The sequence below is a fragment of the Neoarius graeffei genome, chromosome 25, assembly GCF_027579695.1.
Source record: "Neoarius graeffei isolate fNeoGra1 chromosome 25, fNeoGra1.pri, whole genome shotgun sequence".
Classification (NCBI taxonomy): domain Eukaryota; kingdom Metazoa; phylum Chordata; class Actinopteri; order Siluriformes; family Ariidae; genus Neoarius; species Neoarius graeffei.
This window is the reverse complement of record NC_083593.1, coordinates 4956569-4971971: the sequence shown is the minus strand read 5'-3', so window position 1 is coordinate 4971971 and position 15403 is coordinate 4956569. Positions and strand designations below refer to the sequence as shown.

The following is a 15403-nucleotide window of genomic DNA, read 5'->3' as shown; positions in this document are numbered from 1 at the left end:
CATTAGCCAATGTGAGAGAGGCCTTCAGTTGCTTAGAAGTTACCCTGGGGTCCTTTGTGACCTCGCCGACTATTACACGCCTTGTTCTTGGAGTGATCTTTGTTGGTGGACCACTCCTGGGGAGGGTAACAATGGTCTTGAATTTCCTCCATTTGTACACAATCTGTCTGACTGTGGATTGGTGGAGTTCAAACTCTTTAGAGATGGTTTTGTAACCTTTTCCAGCCTGATGAGCATCAACAACGCTTTTTCTGAGGTCCTCAGAAATCTCCTTTGTTTGTGCCATGATACACTTCCACAAACGTGTTGCGAAGATCAGACTTTGATAGATCCCTGTTCTTTAAATAAAACAGGGTGCCCACTCACACCTGATTGTCACCCCATTGATTGAAAACACCTGACTGTAATTTCACCTCCAAATTAACTGCTAATCCTAGAGGTTCACATCCTTTTGCCACTCATAGATATGTAATATTGGATCATTTTCCTCAAAAAATAAATGATCAAGTATAATATTTTTGTCTCATTTGTTTAACTGGGTTCTCTTTATCTACTTTTAGGACTTGTGTGAAAATCTGATGATGTTTTAGGTCATATTTATGCAGAAATATGGAAAATTCTAAAAGGTTCACAAACTTTCAAGCACCACTTTACCTTAAAAAAAAACTTTTTCAAGAGCTAGCGTGCTCATTGCCTAGCTTGCTACCTAACTAGCAGAATATATACATGTTATTGTTCTGCTTTACATTTATAAACAGTTTCATCCACCATATTTGTTCTGTTGCAAAGGAAAGTGCATGAGACTACAGTGATTTTGGGGTAGGTTTTGCTTACCTGTGGGTCTCACTCAGGCCTTCAATGGCTATAAAACTTCACTTGACCTAATTAAGAAGTGGAGCAGCTCTCAAAATGGCTCTCATCTCTCAAAAGGGGATTCCTTCAAGGGGAAGTTGTTAAGGGTGTGCTAAAAACAGTATTGTAACACATAATGTCATCTGTTTTATTGCCTTTTCCTGCATCTACACTTTGTCTTTATTTATACAGAGTTACATGATTGTCAAAACAGGAAGGCTTATTTTTCTTCAGATTAAGAGTGTCAAAAGCAGGCAGCACAATCACATGCTAATATTGTATTAAGTATGATCTCCGAGGTACATCCTTAAACAGCATTCTCTCAGGGTTTTAGCTTTTCTTGTACATGCCTGAACAGCCTTGCTGACAAACATTATATGAAAGATGATCTGGGTTCGTGAAATATCCCTTTATACCTGAAGGATTTTACAAACATTTCACAAAGTGCACACAGAGTACATTACTGTTGACCCTCAGATGCACCCTCGTGTCTGGCCTGGTTGCAGTCCGCACTGAAAATGCTCCTCTGCACGAGAAAACCTGTGATTGACTGAATTTGTTGATCGGCCTAGCTATGAAATTGTTTTCCAATTTTTTTCCAATAAAATTTGCACCAGTGAAATGCTTTCATTTGATTTATGTCTACATCTTTACTGCACATAAAACACAAACTGGTGTGATAAGATAAGATAAGATAAGATAAGATAAGATAAGATAAGATAAGATAAGATAAGATAAGATAAGATGACCTTTATTATCCCACAATGGGGAAATGTCCTGTTTGCAGCAGCACAGTGGATAGAAGCAGAAGAGGACATATCTAGCCACACAAGTAAAAAATTTTTTTAATTTTATATATATATATATATATATATATATATATATATATATATATATATATATATATATATATATATACACACACACACACACACACACACACACACACACACACACAGTGCTCAGCGTAAATGAGTACACCCCTTTTGAAAAGTAACATTTTCAACAATATCTCAATGAACACAAACAATTTCCAAAATGTTGAAAAGACAAAGTTTAATATAACATCTGTTTAACTTATAACGAGAAAGTAAGGTTAATAATATAAACTTAGATGACACATTTTTCAGTTTTACTCAAATTAGGGTGGTGCAAAAATGAGTACACCCCACAACAAAAACTACTACATCTAGTACTTTGTATGGCCCCCATGATTTTTAATGACAGCACCAAGTCTTCTAGGCATGGAATGAACAAGTTGGAGACATTTTGCAACATCAATCTTTTTCCATTCTTCAACAATGACCTATTTTAGTGACTGGATGCTGGATGGAGAGTGATGCTCAACTTGTCTCTTTAGAATTCCCCATAGGTGTTCGACTGGGTTCAGATCAGGAGACATACTTGGCCACTGAATCACTTTCACTCTGTTCTTCTTCAGAAATCCAACAGTGGCCTTAGATGTGCGTTTAGGATCATTGTCATGTCGTAAAAGTGCACGACGACCAAGGGCACGGAGCGATGGTAGCATCTTCTCTTTCAGTATAGAGCAATACGTCTGTGAATTCATGATGCCATCAATGAAATGCAGCTCCCCGACACCAGCAGCACTCATGCAGCCCCAAATATAAGGACACTGCCACCACCATGTTTCACTGTAGGCACCATGCATTTTTCTTTGTATTCCTCACCTTTGCAACGCCATACAGTTTTGAAGCCATCAGTTCCAAAAACATTTATCTTGGTCTCATCACTCCAGAGTATAGAGTCCCAGTAGTCCTCATCTTTGTCAGCATGGGCCCTGGCAAACTCTAGGCGGGCTTTTTTGTTCCTGGGCTTTAGGAGAGGCTTCTTTTGTGGACGGCATCCATGCATGCCATTCCTCTGCAGTGTATGCCGTATTGTGTCACGGGAAATAGTCACCCCAGTTTGGCTTTCTACTTCTTTAGATAACTGCAGTGAACTTGCATGCCGATTTTCTTCAACCCTTCTCATCAGAAGACGCTCCTGTCGAGGTGTTAATTTCCGTGGACGACCTGGACATCTCTGTGAGATGGTTGCAGTTCCATCCTTCTTAAATTTTTGTACCACTTTTGCTACAGTATTCTGACTGATAAGTAAAGCTTTGCTGATCTTCTTGTAGCCTTCACTTTTGTGGTGTAAAGAAATTATTTTCTTTGGGGAATTCTAAAGAGACAAGTTGATCATCACTCTCCATCCAGCATCCAGTCACTAAAAGAGGTCGAAATTGTTGAAGAATGGAAAAAGATTGATGTTGCAAAATGTCGCCAACTTGTTCATTCCATGCCTAGAAGACTTGGTGCTGTCATTAAAAATCATGGAGGCCATTCAAAGTACTAGATGTAGTAGTTTTTGTTGTGGGGTGTACTCATTTTTGCCCCACCCTAATTTGAGTAAAACTGAAGAATGTGTAATCTAAGTTTATATTATTAACCTTACTTTCTCGTTATAAGTTAAACAGATGTTATATTAAACTTTGTCTTTTCAACATTTTGGAAATTGTTTGTGTTTATTGAGATATTGTTTAAAATGTTACTTTTCAAAAGGGGTGTACTCATATACACTGAGCACTGTATTTGTGTGATGCATCAGCCAGTTAGCTAATGCATCACACAAATACAAACATCTGAATTTAAATAAAGAAATCTCAACTTCAAATTTAATTTTTATCTAATGCAGCTTTTAAAAAAAGATTTTTAAAAATACAAAATATCACCTTTTGACTGGGAAAATGAAGGGCAGACAAAATTCTGAGAAATCTCTGAAAAACATGTCCTGTCCCTGATTTTTATCATGATAAACCAACCTAAACCATAATTACAGTACAATTAGGTATTCTCTATTAAAAGCTTTCTTTTTATTCTTACAATTTCTTCTAAGTTTAAAATCTCACGAATAAAACATACATGCATTTCAAGTATCCACATTTATACTGTATTTGTTTAGTTACTGACAAAATAGGAGACTAAAATTAAGTTCCAAAGAGGATGCTGACATCATTTCCTGTTATGCATCCTCATGTTAACAATCACAGAAAATATGAAACAATAGACATGCAGGGAAAAATCATATCAAGTATATTTCAATCTGGGAAAGCACTTAGACTTAAAATGGTGGTACAGTAAGAAGTATATAAAAGAAACACAGCTAAATACAGACAAAAACTGTTCTTTCATCTCCTCATCTATAACTTTTAATATGGCTTAATAGGTGGTTCATAATATAGATTGTGGAAACTATATTCATCTGTTGTTTTTAAAAAGGGAATAACAACATCTTTATATTAGGGTTCTTTAGAGTTAGATTATGTTAGATAAATCACCAAATCTGATTTTAGACTGCAAGATATTTGATGTTGAGGAGCTAACGATGGTATTACCACTTACATTCCAGATTCGATTCATTTGAAGTATTTTGTTCAAGTGAATCGAATCCTTCTGATTCATCATGAATCCCTGCGAGACTGAATTGTTTGATTCACGACACAGAGCAGTATACTTCAACATCCCACATTAATTTTTAATACTTAGTTGTCACTATTAACCGATTAAATAAATCCTGAAATGAGTAAATGAGACAGTAAATATATAAATATACAAATGAATATAAATATATTATATACTTCAATAAATATCACTGCTATTCTGATGCTGTTGCTTTGGTCTGAATCTGTGAGATAACCCCAGGATTTATTTCATAAGCATATTAATTTATTTCAGAAGTTTGTTTGTTTGTTTGTTTAATATTGACTTAAATTGCATTCCAAAGATGCTCCATTGAATGGGCTTGCCTTCGTTTCCAGATGCATCATCACAGAACAGCATGCTCACCTAGTGGTCAAAATGGGAGCTGCAACAAGTGCTCAGAGGCCCCTGGGGGCAGAAATCACACTGCCCAGGAGGAGCGGCACCAGACAGGACAGTTAAAGAGGTTCTGCACACTTAAACACATTTTTGAGCTGTAAACTAAACGATATACCTGTATATCAGTGCTGGTGTTAATAATGAAATCCTTTTTTTTTTTTTTAGATTTTTTTTGGGGCTTTTTGCACCTTTATTGGATAGGACAGTGTAGAGACAGGAAATGAGCAGGAGAGAGAGACAGGGAGGGATCAGGAAATGACCTCGGGCCAGAATCGAACTGGGGTCCCTGGATTTATGGTATGGCACCTTATCCACCTGAGCCACAATGCCCCCACAGCACTGTATTTTGAACAAAACACAGTAAGCAAAATTGGCAACCAAAATACTCCAAGCCCTGATGCTGCTCACAGCTTGGTGATGCTTGCAAGTTGTTATCAGCGCTCAGTTCAGAAGCCTGCATCTCTGATGGTATGGGGTTGCATTAGTGCGTGTGGCACAGGAAGCTTACACATCTGGAAAGACACCATCAATGCTGAAAGGTATATCCAGGTTCTAGAGCAACATATGCTCCCATCCAGACGACGTCTCTTTCAGGGAAGACCTTGCATTTTCCAACATGACAATGCCAAACCACATACTGCATCAATTACAGTATCATGGCTGCGTAGAAGAAGGGTCCGGGTACTGAACTGGCCAGCCTGCAGTCCAGATCTTTCACCCATAGAAAACATTTGGCGCATCATAAAACGGAAGATATGACAAAAAAGACCTAAGACAGTTGAGCAACTAGAATCCTACATTCAGGGGCGCAGATAGGATTTTTGAACTGGGGGGGGACTGAGCTGTCAGCAAATGATTCCATTTTGTGTATATATGTACGTGTATGTGTGCGTGTGTGTATATATATATATATATATATATATATATATATATATATATATATATATATATATATATATACACACACACTACTGTTCAAAAGTTTGGGGTCACTTTGAAATGTCCTTATTTTTGAAAGAAAAGCACTGTTCTTTTCAATGAAGATCACTTTAAACTAATCAGAAATATACTCTATACATTGCTAATGTGGTAAATGACTATTCTAGCTGCAAATGTCTGGTTTTTGGTGCAATATCTCCATAGGTGTATAGAGGCCCATTTCCAGCAACTCTCACTCCAGTGTTCTAATGGTACAATGTGTTTGCTCATTGCCTCAGAAGGCTAATGGATGATTAGAAAACCCTTGTACAATCATGTTAGCACAGCTGAAAACAGTTTAGCCCTTTAGAGAAGCTATAAAACTGACCTTCCTTTGAGCAGATTGAGTTTCTGGAGCATCACATTTGTGGGGTCGATTAAATGCTCAAAATGGCCAGAAAAATGTCTTGACTATATTTTCTATTCATTTTACAACTTATGGTGGTAAATAAAAGTGTGACTTTTCATGGAAAACACAAAATTGTCTGGGTGACCCCAAACTTTTGAACGGTAGTGTGTATACATGTTATTTCACCTCCCTCACTGCCATCACCAGGAACTACCTGCAGGCCAGGACAATGATAACATTTTAACATAGCCTATGGAAATCCAAAGTTTACATATTATCATCATGCACAGAAATTGCAAAACTGCAAAACTAGTTTTAAAACCACTAAGTTCCAACTGTTAAACATAGCGAGAGGCTGGGCTACATGTGTGTGTGTAAAGTGTAAACCAGTGCATCCTGACTTTCTAACTATGCCTGTGTGTTGCGTGAGCGGCAGTCAGTCAACAACTCTTTGCAAAGTTTCCTTATGAAACAATATGCTCGCTGAAATTATGGCAGGGAACGCCAGATTAAACATTAAAACTGCCTTCTGAGCACTGTATCTACAGGCTACCACCGAAAGAAGGAGGCTACCAGAAAGGCATCTCTACTCCATACGATTTTACTTTCACTACGACATTACTTTGAACAGACTATCAAAAAATTGCAAGGTGATATGATAAAGTAAGGCACAGTTTACTTACAGTCTTTTTTTTTTTTTGAAAAAACGATGCAATCGTTTTCTGCCTTTTGGCACCCTTCATCATGCCGTGTTGGGGTCCTGAACTAGGAGGAGCTGTCCCCGATATGCCTGTCAAACTTGTGGGTAACCATAGCAACCAAGCTCGAGCTCGCAACCTGTGCAGTCTGCGCAGTTGCAACTATGTATGTACTGCTGTGCACCTCAATAAACCGAATGGTAATTAGTCTTTTGATTTTTCCGTGAGGTTTGCCTTATGCAAAGAAAGACAGCATAGATGTTTTTTCCTCCCTATACGTGGGGGGGACCGAATGAGGTGAATTTAAATCTGGGTGGGACGAATCCCCCCCGTCCCCCCCTCTATCTGCGCCCGTGCCTACATTAGACAAGAATGGGTTAACATTCCTATCCCTAAACTTGAGCAACTTGTTTCCTCAGTCCCCAGACGTTTACAGACTGTTGTAAAGAGAAAAGGGGATGTCTCACAGTGGGAAACATGGCCTTGTCCCAACTTTTTTGAGATGTGGTGTTGTCATGAAATTTAAAATCACCTAATTTTTCTCTTTAAATAATACATTTTCTCAGTTTAAACATTTGATATGTCATCTTTGTTCTATTCTGAATAAAATATGGAATTTTGAAACTTCCACATCATTGCATTCCGTTTTTATTTACAATTTGTACTTTGTCCCAACTTTTTTGGAATCGGGGTTGTATTTTGGGGCGTGGTTGTAATGCTACAGCATACGAAAACATTCTAGACAATTGTGTGCTTGCAATTTTGTGGTAACAGTTTGGGGAAGAAACACATAAGGGTGTGATTATCAGGGTTGCACATACTTCTGGCTACACAGCGCATCCAAATCTTGTGCAAACACTGTGATTTAGTACCCACATTCCACTAAACTCTTAATACAATGTTCAACACAAGAAAATGTTTAATGTTTTTTCGGCATTACCCCACGTGACTTACAGATCAGGATTTCAGGTCTCGATATGTCTCGGTGCAAAATAACTTCTTCATTTCTCAGTGGTGTTCAAAGAAACCACTTAGCTTAACTGGAATGATCACAAATAGTAAATCTGATCGATGTTGTTTTTTCTTGGATTGATTGAACTAATTTGAGAAAGACTGGTATAGTAGTAGCAGTAGTAGTATGTACAGTGTATAGGCTTTCTGTTTGCTCACACACACAGAGGTCTGGAAAAACTATGACGAGTCCAAGCTCTTAAGCCAAAGACATGAGTTGAGCTCATTAAAGAGAAGGGGAAAGAGATCGAGGCAGAAATAAGTTAGTCTTGGTTGGGCACCACCTGAACTGATAATTACATCATCAGTTTTTCTTTGGCTAATCAGACACAAGGTACTCCACCACTATTGCCAGAGCTGTTGGGGGTTAGGTGCCTTGCTCAAGGTCACTTCAGCCAGTCCTGCTGGTCCAAGGAATTGAACCAGTGATCTTTTGGACCCAGAGCTGCTTCTCTAACCTTTAGGCCATGGCTTCCCCCGAAATAAGACTTGAGATCAAATTCAAACATATTTCTTTCTAATATAGCTGTAATACCCATATTTTAAGACCCAACTCTTAAGCCAGACCCTGAATAAAAAACTTCCTAACACGTCTTTATGCTCGTGTGTTCAGGTGGATGAATTAATGAGGCAGGAGCTCACTAATTGGAAGTTAGCCGTGGAAGGCAGTCAATCCAGAAAGGCCAAACCTGCAGGAAAAGTCCTGATCATTCTATACAGCTCTTTCTGCAGAAATTAATGCTTGTTAAATGCAGAGGCGATTTTTCTCACCAGGCAAGCCAATCAGCTGCTTGGGGCCCCCACCAGGTGGCGACAGAGAGTCGAAATTTGCACAGCAGTTGATAGACAAATTTGCGAGTCGAGAGTGAAGAAGAATCGAAATTTGCGTTTTGAAAAGTCATTCGCTGAGTCTGACTCTCACGGGTTTCCCGTTTACAATAAGCTGTTGGGAGGAACAAAATGCTAAGCAGCCAATTGTGTGACCACATTTTTGAGTGACAAAAGTCTTCAAGCAATCAGCGCTTGCAGTCTGCAGAGGGATCCCTTCCTGCGCGTGCAACCACATGTTTGCACAAATCGGAAACCCTGTAGGCTATTAATGTGCACATATTGCGTGTTGGTAGACCTCCATGGCTAAATTATTATGAAGAGAAACTATCCATCCAGGAGTGAAAAAAGAAAGAAGAAAAAAGAAGACGAGGGGAGAAGAAAGCAAGATGGTGGTAAGTCAGTAGCAATAATAATGAACAGAGACAATAGTATTTTTCCCTACCGTTGATAATGAATGATGTAGTGCAAATGGTGCTAGTCTTGTTTCACTCGCGCTAGCATGACCATACTTTATTTATGTTGTTTTGTTTTTTAACGTCAAAAGCTATTGCTATGTTATTAAGTAGCCTAGTCCCTACTTTTAATAAAAAGCCTGTTAAGGTAATACAGGATTACACATAGAATGTTGTGGCTTTACGATTGCCATTTAGAACCAATAATATCTTCGAACCAGAAAATGTAGGCCCTAATTATTGTTTTTAAATGTGGCATATATTAGACACAGTAGTTGTTTGGAAAGGTGAAAGCTGTCATCAGCCAATCTGTGACACTGAGGCCTAGTCTGTATTTATTTATTTACAGCTGCAACTGCATTTCAAGCTGTGCATCTGTTCATAAATCAACCTGTGCAGATTTTGCAACGTCAAATCATTTGTGTAAACTTAACTGTACAATTGGTTTAGTCTACATAAACAATGAACTGTGTTTTTGAGGACTTGTTAAAAAAAATGTGGAAATATTAAACCCATGTAATGGATGACCTAGGGTAGCATTGAGAAAGATAAAGTTGATTGGGGGTGGTGCTTATTACCATTGGGGGTCACTGGTCCATTTTATTTTTTAGTACTAAGCAGAGCATTAGCAGCGGTCAAGGGGGTGTTGGGAGGCTTATGGTGAGGCTCAGGGGGCGTTTGTTTAAAAAAAAAAAAAAAAAGGTTGAGAACCGCTGCCTTACACAAAGGTTAAAAGCTAAAAGTTTAAAGGCTTTTCGTTTGTTTGTTTGTTTGTTTGTTTTAATATAATATTGAAATAATACATTTAATATAATTATATTTAATATTGCACTCTCTGTTAAAATAAACAGAAACTTCACAATGTTCATGTTTGTTTATGTAATATTTCTAACTTGTGAAATAAAACAAAACTATACTTGCTACAATTTGTTGGTTATTTATTAAAATTACAAAGGTCCAGAGTTTGTCCTAGTGAAATTCTGTTGTGTGTGCGCGTGTGTGGTGGTGGTGGTGGTGGGGCCCCCCAATGAATTTCTGATTGGGGCCCCACTAGACCCTAGAATCGCCACTGGTTAAATGTGTTTATTTTACTTTACACACAGAAGAAGACGTCATCGAAGAGTGGTAAGAAGAAAAAGAAGGACAGAGATCTTACAGCTGATAGGTGGCTTAGTTACGGAAACTGCAGCAGGGACCCAGGAACTCATCTGAAGTGCAGGGTGCTGTAGGCTATGTCATCGGATGATGCACCAAATATAGCCCAAAGGCTATATTCTCAGTATTATTTCTTACAGTAGGCTACTAAAAGCCAGGCCAGAGCTATAATCTTTACATTTACTGAGACACTCACATGTATTCAATAATAAGTGCATTTATTTTTTTAGACAAAAAATGAAAAATACAAAGTGCGTTCTCAGCCAGAGCGCGCCGCGTAGCTGTCCATGGTATCAAACATCCAAACTATGATAGGTCGTACTCGTAGGCGTACATTTTTAGGTGACAAAAACAAGATAACCATAACCTTAATAAGATTAACCATACTAAAAGAAGAGAGGGCCTATTAAATTATTTACGGCCGCATTTTGACATCGTTCATAGTCCTCACTCGCGTTCGTGTTCTCCCGCTCTCACACACGCAGCGGAGGCAGCCCCCTCCATCTTTAAAGAAATCAGAAATCCTTTTCTGGCTCATTGCTGCTACATTGACACACACCACTAGCTAAACGAACTCTCCCGCCACCAGTGCACTGTTCTACGCCACTGTTCTTTCCGGTCTGGTTGAGGTCTAAACGTTTATCACTCACCTCAAACCAAATTTTTAAATTACATTTAAAACTACTTATAAGCATGTAAAAATTAGAAAAAAAATGTTTTTTCATTTTTTTATTTTAGAATAAAAGAAAAACGTATGCCTGAATTTACAACGCCAATGTTGTAGTTGCGTCTGTTGTCCAGGAGGGGGGTGCTGCAGCACCCTCAGCACCCCTAGTTCCTGCGTCCCTGAACTGCAGTGACTTTTTAATTCTTATGAATCCAACTGCAGACCTCAGCCAAACAAACGGCAATATGACTACTCCTAACTAAAGCTGTTTAACACGAGGCTGGGGTATGACAGAGTCTTTTAGGACCCAAATCCATCATACGCATTGGAGTATGGAATGTCTGTGCCATGCTTGAACCAGGAATTGGGATTTTCTCCAGTTTCCCCTACAACCCTGACGGATAAGCAATACAGATAATGATAATGAATGGATATTAAGGTTCAGTAAGGAAACTCTATGACTACTATTCTCGTGCTTTTATTCAGTTTACCTTTGTGTACCTATACTGCAGATTAGCCTTTTTTCTGGAGTCCTGACTCATATAAAACATTAACAGGTTCCTTCATGGGCGGCACGGTGGTGCAGTGGGTAGTGCTGTCGCCTCACAGCAAGAAGGTCCTGGGTTCGAGCCCCGTGGCCGGCGAGGGCCTTTCTGTGCGGAGTTTGCATGTTCTCCCCGTGTCCGCGTGGGTTTCCTCCGGGTGCTCCGGTTTCCCCCACAGTCCAAAGACATGCAGGTTAGGTTAACTGGTGACTCTAAATTGACCGTAGGTGTGAGTGTGAATGGTTGTCTGTGTCTATGTGTCAGCCCTGTGATGACCTGGCGACTTGTCCAGGGTGTACCCCGCCTTTCGCCCGTAGTCAGCTGGGATAGGCTCCAGCTTGCCTGTGACCCTGTAGAAGGATGAAGCGGCTAGAGATAATGAGATGAGATGAGGTTCCTTCATCATTTGTTGTGCAAAACAGGATGGGAAATGCAATGAGAAATGTGTAGACTGATAACAGGATGTGATGCAGTGGGACAGAGCTGGAGTCCCAGAGACTGGTGTAGGAAATCAGACTCCACATGGACAGGAAGTGATGAAGAGACAGACAGACGGACAGATGAACAGACAGACAGAGTGTGATAGAGGTGTAGAAGAACAGAGCATCATTACTGGATGATCAACATGTACTCGGGAATTACTTTGGCTCCAGTCATGGTTCTCTGTGCCTCAGGGTTCTCCAGTGTTTATTTTGTACCTCTCTGGGCTCGATCAGGACATTGTGTCTCTTGTTCTTCTAGAATTTCTTCCCTGTATGATTCAGTGCACTGCTCAGCATCTGATGGTTCTTTACACTTCTCCTCTTCCTCAATGACCAGGGGCCTCATTTATAAACGATGCGTACGCACAAAAGAATGCGTACGCCACATTCTACGCAAGCTTCGGTATTTATAAAAAGTGAACTTGACGGTAAAATGTGCGCACCTCCACGCAAGCTCTGACCCATGCGTACGCACACAAAAAAAGGGAAACGCGGAAAATGCGACCTCAGGAGGAAACGGGGAGAACGACGCGAAATTGGTTCAATACTCGAAGTTTAACACAAACATAACATCGCGCATCAAAGACGTGACTGACTTAACATTTATAATCCTTAATTTTGTGCACTTGTCTGGGTGCGGGTGATTAATGCGTAAATCCTGAAAGTATTTGTAACCATTCTTAGACCATTTCTAAATATTCAACCCTTTACTCATTCAGTTATGTTGTAGGTGACAGTGGGTATCCGCTGAAACGGTGGCTGCTCACGCCATTTATGAACCCCCAAACGCCTGAGGAGACCACTTACAACCTGCGCCACAGCCAGGCGCGCGCTGTTGTGGAGCGCACCATCGGGCTCCTGAAGGGCAGATGGCGTTGTCTGGATGCCACGGGGGGAGCGCCATGTTACAGACCCGAAAAGGTCTGTAGGATTGTTAGGGCCTGTACTGTGCTGCACAATGCGGCACAGCTACAAAACGTGCCTTTGCAAGCTGAAGAGGTCAACCTTGATCTCGATCCCGATCCCTATCCCCAGGCATTCCACCCAAACGCAGGAGCCGTGCGCCAGCGCGAGGAGGTGATGCGCCGCTTATAAATAATTAGGTATGGAAACAAATGATTACTTTTTAAGACATTCTTTAATGCTGGCATTTAATGCAGACAACTCATTTTTTATTTCTTTTAACTCCCGGGCGACCTCGCGGACGGCATCCACATGTTCCCGCTGCACCTGCAGCACTGCATCTGTTAGGACACGGGCGCTGGTGGCTGGTTTCGGCATGGATGCACATGCATCGGAGGCCGTGGACGTCCTTGGGACCTCCGCTGCCGCAGCCGACACACTGCTGGCCTCACTGGCACACCCAGCAAATGCGAGGGAATTTTTTTTTTGTTAATAAAATACTTTTTCTGGATGAAGACTCATTTCAATTAATTTCACACCCATTTCAAACAAGGGGGCACACGTGCAATGTGAGGTGGTTCCTTGATACACAACCAAAAAAAAAATTACATACCCGAGTCCTCGGCTGGTTCATGTGGCCCAGCATCGGTGTCACCCTCTTCCTCACGCACAACTCCACTCAGGAGGGTTTCCCCTATAATGCCAGCCAGTTTTTGATCCAGTGGGGTGAGCTCCGGCTCCCCCTTCCCCCCGCCCGTTGCACGGACTCTTTGGCGGTGTGCCGCGATCCTCTTCTTGGCGTCCACCTTTATGTCGGACCATTTTTTTTTTTTACCGCCATAGTACGGCCTTGTGAAGCTACAGAATTGACCGCATCGGCCACATGCTGCCATTCACACGTTTTTTTCGCATTTGTAACTCCCGTATTATGGCCTCCAAACAAAACAGCTCGACGCTGCTCCACTTCATCTACTAGCACTTCATCTTCACAGTCGGTGAAGTTGCGCTTCTTTGTCTTTCCTTCTGTTTTGGGCATGTTGTCCAACAGATATCAATATTCATTAAGGGCGTTTCGCTGAATATTTATAGGCAATTGTGGGTGTGTCTTGAGGTACGCACAGGTGCCGCAAACTTAGAGTGGATTGTGATTTATAAAGGGAAATTGGCGTGGAACGTGCGTGCGCACGGTTTTATAAATCAGAATATTTCTGTGCGCACGCACATTCTGAGTTTCGTGCGCACGCCATCTTCTGGCGTAAATCCTGCGCAAAGTTTTATAAATGAGGCCCCAGGTCTTCTTCATCATCAGCCACTGTTGAGAGAAAGTCAGTGTTTGACCAGCAGATGGCGTGAGTGTTATACTATAACTGTGAACAAAGCCTTATGGTTCATACCCATATCTCAGGCTGTGATGAAGTCCAGTGCAGCAGTGTTAGGTGGATCATCTGCACTACAAGAAGTACGTTGTGACCTTCATCACTTCCTCCTCCTCCTCAGCCTCTTTCTCACACAGTGCTTGTGCTGTCTCAGTCTGTCCTGAAAGACCTGCTTTTACTTTATTCAGCACCTCTCTCTCTCTCTCTCTCTCTCTCTCTCTCTCAGATCCATAAATATTTGGACAGTGACCCAATTTTCATCAATTGTCATCTGTACACCACCACATTGGCTTTGAAATGAAGCCATCAAGATGTGATTGAAGTGGTGTACTACAACTGTACTCCTTTCAGCTATAATCAAAGAGGTTTAACAAAAATATTGCATCAACCATTTTTTTAGGAATTAGAACCATTTTTTTTACATCGTCCACCCATCCTGTTGCCTCCTTATTTCATGACAGATTACAGACATAAAATTCCAAGTGTTGAATTTGCATCTGGCAGCTGTTCATGGGAACTCTCAATATGCGGTCAAAAGAGGTGTCGATGCAAGTGAAGGAGGCCATCAACAGGCTGAAAAAAAAGAGACTGGTCAGAGAGATTCTAGAAAATTTAGGAATGGCCAAATCAACAATTTGGGACATTCTTAAAAAGAAGGAATGCACTGGTGAGCTAAGCAACCCCAAAAGGCTTGGAAGACCATGGAGGACAACTAAAGTGGATGATCACAATTCTTTCCTTGGTGAATAAAAACCCCTTTACAACATCTAGCCAAATCAGGAACACTCTTGAGGAGGTAGGCCTGTCATTTTCAATGTCTACAATTAAGAGACGCTTTCATAAAGGTAAATACAGAGGGTTTACCTCAAGATGCAAACCACTGGTAACACTCAAGAACAGAATGGCCAGATTAGACTTTGTTAGAAAGCCTGTTCAGTCCTGGAACAATTTTCTTTGCACAGATGAAACAAAGATTAACCAGAATGATAGGAAGAGAAGAACATGGAGAAGGAAAGGAAGTGCTCATGATCCATAGGCATGTACGGCTTCCAATGACTGCTGAGAGAAGTAGCAAGATGAATTCTGAAGTATATAGAGCTATACTTTCTGCTCACATTCAGTCAAATGCTGTAAAACTGATAGGATGGAATGGAATGATCTTCAGTGGTCGAGTCAGTAACCCAATTGAGCATGCTTTTCACTTACTGAAAACAAAACTG

The 15403-nt window shown here is 40.6% G+C and overlaps 1 long non-coding RNA gene across 1 annotated transcript; it reads left to right on the top strand.

Moving 5' to 3' along the window:
• Positions 1 to 8631: 8631 nt before the first annotated feature.
• LOC132873601 (uncharacterized) lies at positions 8632 to 13318 on the top strand. The gene is made up of 4 exons (XR_009651578.1): positions 8632 to 8995; positions 10159 to 10220; positions 12635 to 13007; positions 13141 to 13318. It is a non-coding gene; the product is annotated as an uncharacterized LOC132873601 (long non-coding RNA).
• The last annotated feature ends 2085 nt before the right edge of the window (positions 13319 to 15403 follow it).